The sequence below is a fragment of the Alexandromys fortis genome, unplaced genomic scaffold, assembly GCF_014885135.2.
Source record: "Alexandromys fortis isolate MF-2015 unplaced genomic scaffold, M_Fortis_MF-2015_v1.1 scaffold_12, whole genome shotgun sequence".
Taxonomy (NCBI): Eukaryota; Metazoa; Chordata; class Mammalia; order Rodentia; family Cricetidae; genus Alexandromys; species Alexandromys fortis.
Window position 1 is genome coordinate 11,965,376 of NW_026067937.1, and position 8,913 is coordinate 11,974,288.

Sequence of the window (8,913 nt, forward strand, 5' to 3'; positions counted from 1 at the left end):
CCCCAGCTTCACTTCAATGGTTTGTGAACGGGATAATGAGAACCCTTTGAACTATCATCTGTCATCAACTCTACTGCCACAAAACCCTATTCTATGATTCTATCAGGAAAAAAAATGTAATCTCAGTCATCACCCAAGACTCCTTGAAAATATTCTAAATTATAGCAGTAGTATTCATGGCCTGGAGATTTTTAAGCAGCACTGAAGGTGGAAGAAATGCCAGGGAGACTATGCAAGCATGGGAGCGTAGTTAGGACTCAAAGCACCCATGGTAATGTTCATTAAAATGACAAATGACTCCAACTCCAGAGTTGGAGATGATTATCAGAGGTAGAGGAATCCCTGTGAGTTGATGGCTGCATTCTAGCTGAAGTGGCAGGTTTCAATTTCAGGAAGCTAGATTCTGTCTCAAAAATAATAGGGTTCAACAGTTAAAAGTACAGGCTGCTCTTCCAAAGGACCAAGTTTTATTACATGTAGCACAGTTGTGAGGATGTAACTCCAGTTCCAGAAGGATCTACAGTACTCTCCTGGCCTCTGTGTGCAATAGGTATGCACTTACATACTACATGCAGTGAAAACATACACAAATAATTAAAAATAATGCCAAAAGTGGTAGAGGAAAGTACCTGATATTGCCCTCTGTCATCCACATGTACACACACACACAAGTACATGTACACACACTTAAATGCCACACTGGTTCTCCTACTTCTCTTCTCATTGGCTTCACAAGGGAAGGGTATGAAAATCTAATCACAGTCCTCAGAGCTTTTTTATTCACTGGAGATGCAGATGAGAATATGTTGAATACTTTCCAGACAGCTAATGTGCAGTCACATTTAAGATGACCACTTTCATGACTCTGGGAATACTTTCAAGCAGTAATAGACATAATTGTGAGTGATTAGTTTCACTTTATGTAGTGTTTGATTGTATGTATTGTGTGTATATACATGTATGCATGTCTGATGCCCTCTGAAGACACATAAGATACTCTGGGATTGGAGTTACAGCTGGGAATTGAACCCAAGTTCTCTTCAAGAGCAGCACGTACTTTTAACCACTGAGTCCATTTAATGTAGTTATTTCATTCTTCCACAAATACTTTCATCTCCACCCAAGAGAAGAATGAGGTTTTCCTTTCTGAATTAGATTAGTTATTTGTTTTCCAGAATTATATTGAGTGAGGAACAGGATGCTCTCCCAATGGTAAATAAATTGACGAAAACTTTCAGCACTTCCCAGAATTTGTATTCTCTGTCTTCTTAGAGTCTACTTGAAGACCACAAAGACCAAGAATTTCTCTCACTTGCTGTCTGATTTTACTGTCTGTTTTTTTTTTTCTGTTATTGTTTCAGGTATTGATATATCACTCTCTGTCTACTGGAATTCTGAAGGACATACACTTACTCATGAGTCTGTTTCATCAAAGCCTAGCATAACTTCGTTTCTGTTTCTGTTACTCAGTAAAATTGAAACTTTTTCTTTCCTTCCATTTTTTTTAAAAAATCCCTGCCTATATATTAATATACTACTCCATATGTATGATTTATTTTTGTTCCTTATGCACATGCATTTCTATATGGATATGCATGTGGGGAGGGTTAGGCTCTACTGTATTTGTCCATGTAGATTTAGTGGTTGACATCAGGTGTCTTCCTCAAGAAGTCTCCATTTTAATTTTACTTTTAAAATGTTATTACAATTATTGTGTGTGTGTGTGTGTGTGTGTGTGTGTGTGTATGTGTGTGAGCAGGTACTTATTCCTTTCCAGCAAAAGATTTCAGAGATCAAACTTAGGTGTTTAGGCTTGGCAACAGGTACCTTTACTCTATGTGCCATCTCATCAGCCCTCCACCTTGTTTCGTTGAAGCATAGATTGTTACTCCACCTGTAGCTTGCTAGTTTGCTTACACTGAACGACCAGTGCGACTCCAAGATCTGTGTGCCTGGCTTTCGCAGAGGTGCTGTCGATCTCAACTCTGGTTATTATGTGTCTGCAGAAAGCACTGAGCCATCTCCACAGTACCTGCATACTTAATTTGAATGAACAAAGCAGTCTGAAAGCAGAATAATTCATCCTGGTGGTTAGACATGCCTTTAGGTTTGTATAGCTATAACATGAGATAGCAAATATAAAATCTATTTCAAGAAACTAAGTAAAGAATTTAGTAACAATATTACTACATAAAAAGAACCTCAGAGCATATTATTAAAGTAGGTTTAGGCCTAAATCAAATAAATCAATTCAGTGCCGTTTGCATGTATACTTATTATTCTGTTTTTCTTGTTTTGAATTAAAAGTAAATTATTGCATTTATTTGTGTGTGTTCTGTGTGTGTTTGCACAAATGTGTGTGGTCATGAAAGTGCAACAGGATTGCAGAAGTTTCACATGATAGATTGTAGAAGTTGTTTCTCTCCATCTACCATGCGGGTCCTGCAGATCAACTCGATGTCTTTGGCTTGGCAGCAATGTACCCACCAAGCCCTCTCACCATCCATCCCTGTGTTACAAACACTTGAAGCTGAGAAAAGTTTTTTCTGTCTGACTCTTGTGCTCATCGAGGTTCATTGAGACATCACAGGAGATATTATAGAAAACTCTCTTAGCATCAACTCCACTATTCATTGCTTTGAACACCACAATAAATAGAAAGAAAAAGAACTGAGTCTTTCTTTTTCCTTCTTAGCTTTTTCTAAGTGCTGAAGTGAATAGATGTCAACTTTCTGTTGTAGCCCTGGCAGTTCTCACTTTCAAAGGAACAATCAGAAGGTAAGCCTTTCAGAAAATTGATCCACTGAAGTCTGAAACACTTAAAAATAAACTGTCAGCTCTGTCTGCTTCCTCCCTACATAACCTGTCAACCTCACCTCTGGCTTCTTATTTTCCAAACCCTAACAGTCTGATATTCTATTTCAAAAAGACTCTGTGAGCTTTCTTCTTTGTAAGGGATATTGTACACACTGACCAAATGTTTCATAAGTTGTAGCAGGATCTGAATGCAGATAAAAGCTGACCAGTGGCCCTGCTGCACTGGCACCCCCAACCACAGGGTTCTGAGATTTGGGTTAGGAAAGAAAACCCTGTCTATATTCAGTTTGGCAATTTCAAGTCTCCACATTTGGAAGAAAATTATATCTAGTATTTAGAGTTTTCCTCTGCTTTTTCTTCATTCACTACCCAAAAGTCCCTCACTTAGAGCTCCCAAGAGACATGTTCAAAGAGTTTCATAGTGAGTTGTTATTTTTCCCTCAGAGTATTCTATTTCATAAATGTCTGTATTCCATAGCATAGCCCACAATCTCTTACAAAAGTACATATACACACAAGTACTTGTACATGCCAAATACGGCCTGATAACACTTATTGTTACCAACATTTATAATCCTTTTAGTGGAAAGATTTTGATTAGCATTTTCACTAATATTAATATCCTTTCAAAGTGCCTATAGGTACAAAGAGAATTCAAAAAGCTTATGGCAAGTTTTAATGGAGAAACACATTTATAAAAAGACTTTCACCTCTCTTTTAGACATAAAACCCAGAAAACCTTTTAGAGAGACAATAATTATCAGTTTGTAGAATGTCAGTAATTTAAAATCCTGCATTAGCTATTAAGTTGATATTTTTTCTATTTGTTTTTAGTATATGGTCTTCTTAATAAAAGGGGAAGTATCAAGCTTTCTGTAATATCAGAGTAGGAAAGATGAACCAGCTTAACTTCAGAAACATGGTCATATATGATATCTTTTAACAAATTGATGGCGCTCCCACTGGCCTGGGTAAAAATTCTTCCTCCATCACAGTGCTATTTCTTTGAGATAAGAGAATAGCTCTCAACATGCCATGGGGTCACTGTTACACAATCTCTACCAACTTACTTAACATCCTCCACCTTGTGAGCACCTACCTAACCCCTTTCCTAAGCTTCAAACTGCTTGTATGTGCAGCCAATGTCACTTCAGTAAAACTATGCTCTGCCGCTGCCTGGTGTTGAAGTTCTGCATATGATACCTTTTTAGTAAAACCAGTTGAGCAGATGAGACTAGGGGATGCTGTGGATAGGAAGGCCAGCACTGCAGTTTTCCCTGCCATTGCTTCCATTCTATCGTGAACAATGCACCAGCTGTCACAAATTTAAATATCTTACCCATTTTTATGTGGTTCCTTTCCTTGTTAGATCTGAAGAATCACCAAACATTAACACCACTTTTCATTCTTCTTTATTTCTTGCTACATTTCTTTATACAGGGGCGAGCACGTTGTTCAAGTAAGATATTTAAATTCAACCTATTCTTATATTTGAATGAAATTGTATAGTTGTGAATAAATCCTTTAGTTTCTACACCCTTATTTTTCATACGAAAATTGTGACACCATTGCAATGTACTCTTTAGAAAAGGAATGGTTATGAGCAACCTCTTTGTTTCCCATGCTGCCTGATTCTGTAAAAAAATGAGGTCATTATTGCAATTCTGGTTGTGAGTTTGATTGGTCTCTAGAAGCAACACACCCTCTTTGGAATTGTATTTTTCAGTCCCTCTTCAAATCTTCTACTAAAAATAATTCTGCAAGCTCTTCTTATACTACCCCATGAGTTTCAAGGTATTCCTTCAGGCTCGGATTTATATGTTTATGTGGTTAATGTACCTGAAAATGCTTAGTATCTACAAAGATAGGTTGCAACTTCTACTATGTATTCAGCAGAGCTAATTATAAGTGAGACCTATTCCAATATATATATATATAATTTCTTGGTTTGAAAATCTTTCTCTAAACCAAATGTTATATTCACAGGAGAATTGGTCAATTTCTCTTTCTCTTCTCCATTTCTTCTCACTTCTTGCCTATCTCTAATTTATAACCTTTCTCCTTTGGGCCAGTGAGAAAGATTATTTTTATTAATTCTTCTGAGAGTCTAATTTTACAAGTGAAGTTAAGTCTAGTTTTAATCCATCTAAACCCTGTCTAGATTCCATACCCCATACAACTTTTAAATCTTTTTCTGTCCCCCAATATGTAATACAAAAGCATGCCATGTTTTTATTCTCATAACTTACTATCACTTTCTAACTTTCATGTATTTACGTCTAAAGATAAATATTTAAATTAGTAGCTTCATTTCATACAGCTTGCATATTTTAACTTGCATTAACGTTTAGCATATATTTTATAACTCTTAAAAAACAAACTATCCAGTATTTGTTCCAGTAGCATGTATCTTGCAGGATAGTCAAGGTAATAGCTTACAGTTTCAGTTTTTGTGAAAGATGAGTCTGCACTCCTAGTTTCTTCCAGTGTTCATATGCTGGAGTTTTATCCTCATAGCAACACTGCTTTCAGGTGAGGATAATAAGTAGTATTGTACTCATAGGTACTATGCCCTTGTGTTTGGATTGGTTGATTGTTGCTGCATGTAACATTATCGTAAGGGTGTGGTTTCTGTATAACAGAACAGGTTCAACTCTCTTTGTATCTCCTGGATATCTGACTGCCTTTTTGTGATTCTATTTTCCCCATCCCACCTTGAGATTGCCAGTTCATAGTTCTTTGATCCTGAATTTCCAAGTCTCTGGAAATAAGAGACAACAAATGCATTGCTTAATTTAAATGCTTTAATTTGAAGTAATCTCTTATAGCAATGCAAAACAGATTGAAAGAATACAAAACATCATTTTGGAAGTTAAAGCAAAAACCCAGTAAAATCACACTGCAAAGGCCAAAAGCATATGGTCTTTGGAATATGGTTCTTGGTATCCTGTGCTAAATAGCACCTAAATCGGACTCTTATCTATGCTTTCAGTAAAACAACTCAACAGTCACCAAAATGTGCACACCTCAAAAGCAACTTACTTAAAATGTCTGTGCTGTCAACTCAGGGGAGAGAAAGACATACAGAAAGATGTTCGAAAACATTCATGGAATTGAGAGACTTCTAAATTTGAAATATTTCGCATGCCTGAAAGAAGATGATAGGAGATAGTTGTCTGAAAAGGAAGCCTGATACTGAACATTTATGAACCTCAGAACTTGACTGAAAGAGAACGAGAGTGTGAGGGTATGTGTATGGGTTGGTAGGAACATACATCTGTGTAGGTAGATGTAGACACGAGTGCCTTGTATCTGTGGGCATATACTCAAAGGATTCTAAATCAGCAGACCAGAAATATCATTTCACATCTATGATTTTTGCAAAATCGTTCTCAATAGCCAAAATATAAAATGAGTAAAGATACTCAAATATAGGTGAATGGATAAAGAAAATGAGATATATGTTGAATGGTTATCAACCCAAAAGTCTCAGAATTAATGAGAAACACTAAATGTGTAAGTTGACTTGTCTGATAAGAAATCTGGGGGTTTCTAACCAGGAGATAATATCAAACTCATTGATATTTAGCACTTCAAGACTCAAGGGGAACTGACATGTAGATGGAATCTTCCATCCCTAATATTCCCCATTTCTGTCTTATAAAACCTTAAGATCCCTACACCACATTGCATACAGTTTCCAATTCTACAGAGACACCAAAGTCCTTCAGTTATTCTGATTAAAAAAACAACTGTACTTCTAGAGATGCCTCTCTGTTTCTTTTATTTACAAGTAGTCTACATCCATCACAATCTAACATTGTAAGGTTAATGAAATTTTATCTCACTGTAAATAAGAATGAAATTATAATATTTGCCAGAAAAGAATAGGTCTGAATATAAGTGTGTTAAACAAAGTAAATCAACACTGGATAGCAAATATAACATATTTTCTCTCATACATAAAATCTAGATTTAAATACATCTAGTTTTGGCTTTATATACTTATGGCATGAAATTATATAGTCACTATAAGAGGTAAAGAATGGGTTTATATGAAAAGGGAGGAGAACAACAGATGGCAGTGGACTGAACATGACTTAAAAGCCAAAAGAGAGATGATTTGGAGAGAAGAATGTAAAAGTAGACTTACAAATGAAGATGGGAAATTGGGCAGGCTAACAAAAATAATGTTTAATGATATATGTATGTGAACATGCCACACTGACACACAATTATTAGTAGCCAAATTTAGCTACCAATTTTTAAAAAAGTAATTGTCCAGCTTTCAGAAGTTGATCTTAATAATGGGGAAATTTTGAAGGTTTTTTGGTAATAATAACCCACCTATCATACTACATACCACACTCTAGAAACTACTGACCAACAATACTTTCCTTATAAATCCTACGCATGTACTCACTGATTGCAAGGCCCCATGGGTGCCAAAAGCAAAATATCCCAAGAAACATGTACATTCAGCAAACATATGCATAATTATCTTTCAGAAAACTAGGAAACCATTAGTAAACTTGCCATTTTTTTTACTCTAGGGAAACAAATTCTTCCCTGTCATAACAGTGATGCAAGCTCAATTGATGCTGCAATTACAGTATATTAGAACAGCAAAAGTAAATCTATCATTTTGTTGGTAGGATATGTGTGTTTTCCTATTAAACTATGGCCAAGCTAGAGTATTAAAAGTGATGGTGTATATAGACATGACTGTGTGTTTTAATTCAGTGGTAAATTCAGTTTATCCATTTTTCCCTCCGGATCTCATACTTTTTCTCTGAAGTGTTAGTATATTGTCAAAATCTAAAATCTATCAAATCTTTATTAATTCATTCTAATCTCATCCACTGATGATTATGTATATTTGTGTGTGTCACTGTCTGGATATTCATTGCACTGAGAGATGTCTGGATATTCATTGCACTGAGAGATATTTCATTTCCTTGTCTCTGCAATGAATGTCACCACCTTTTACATTTTTAATTTCCTTTTGGTCTCCAAGTGCCAAGTTCAAATGCATTTTCTCTCCATAGAATCTATTAGCTTGTATGAGAAAGACAACCTCTGTCTTCTATTTCCGTAGCCCCCTAGTGTTGTGCCTCCTGTAGTAGTGTAGTGATATTCACATTTTCTAATGATGTACTTACTGTATATCTGGTCTCTTGATCTTCAGATAAACTACCAGTCACTTAAACACAGTTCTTGACTGAGTAAACAAGTGATGTGTGATTTAAAGTGGACTGGAAGTTTGTGACAAAAACAAAAATCAAAAGAAAAATAAAGCAGTTCCTCCACTATTTTTAAGCTTATCTTTTTATACCATAAGATTGAATTTTATTGAATATGCATTATAATTTAATGAAGCTGACTCATTTCCTTATTCAACAGCAGATAGTAGGAGGAGAAAGAACAATAAAATTGAAATCTTTAGCAACCGTATGGGTTAGGAGAACACAGATTTTTTTTCTTGAAAGAAAACATGAATATATCTTGGCTTATTTGTTTAGGATGCTCCCAGAAGGATAACTCCCATGGTTGCTACAGCAGTCAAGGAAACATATTAAAGGAAAGCATGAATATGCCTGAAAACCGTGGTTCTGCCTGCACTCTCACCTCCCAAAGAAAGCCAATTTTATTGCCTGCTAACAAAGTCTAAGCTCCTGTAAACACAAGTTTAGGATTTCTATGTAGAAGTTATGGCTATTCTCATTATATGAAAAGATTCCAGGGTTCGTTCAAGCACTTACTGTCCAGTTCTGTGAACCTGGGAATCTTGCCAATCATTTTAAAAACTGTGAAACTTGCCTCGCATTACATTCATCTGTACAGGTACACTGAGAAAGAATGGCGCATTACCAACAGGAGCTGTAATTGTTAGGAGGATTGGCACACTCCACATTAGCAGTTCTTGGAAGTTGTTAGCAGATGGCTAGGAGAACATTGTATGTTTTTTTTTTTCCGTGTATTTTCTCCATCTCTTCTTTCCTCCCCTTCTCTTTCCTTTTGCTTTGAGTATCTATGAAGTATTTTAGCTGATAATAATGTGCAACACACTTGTTACACAGTTCCTATATTTTAAGA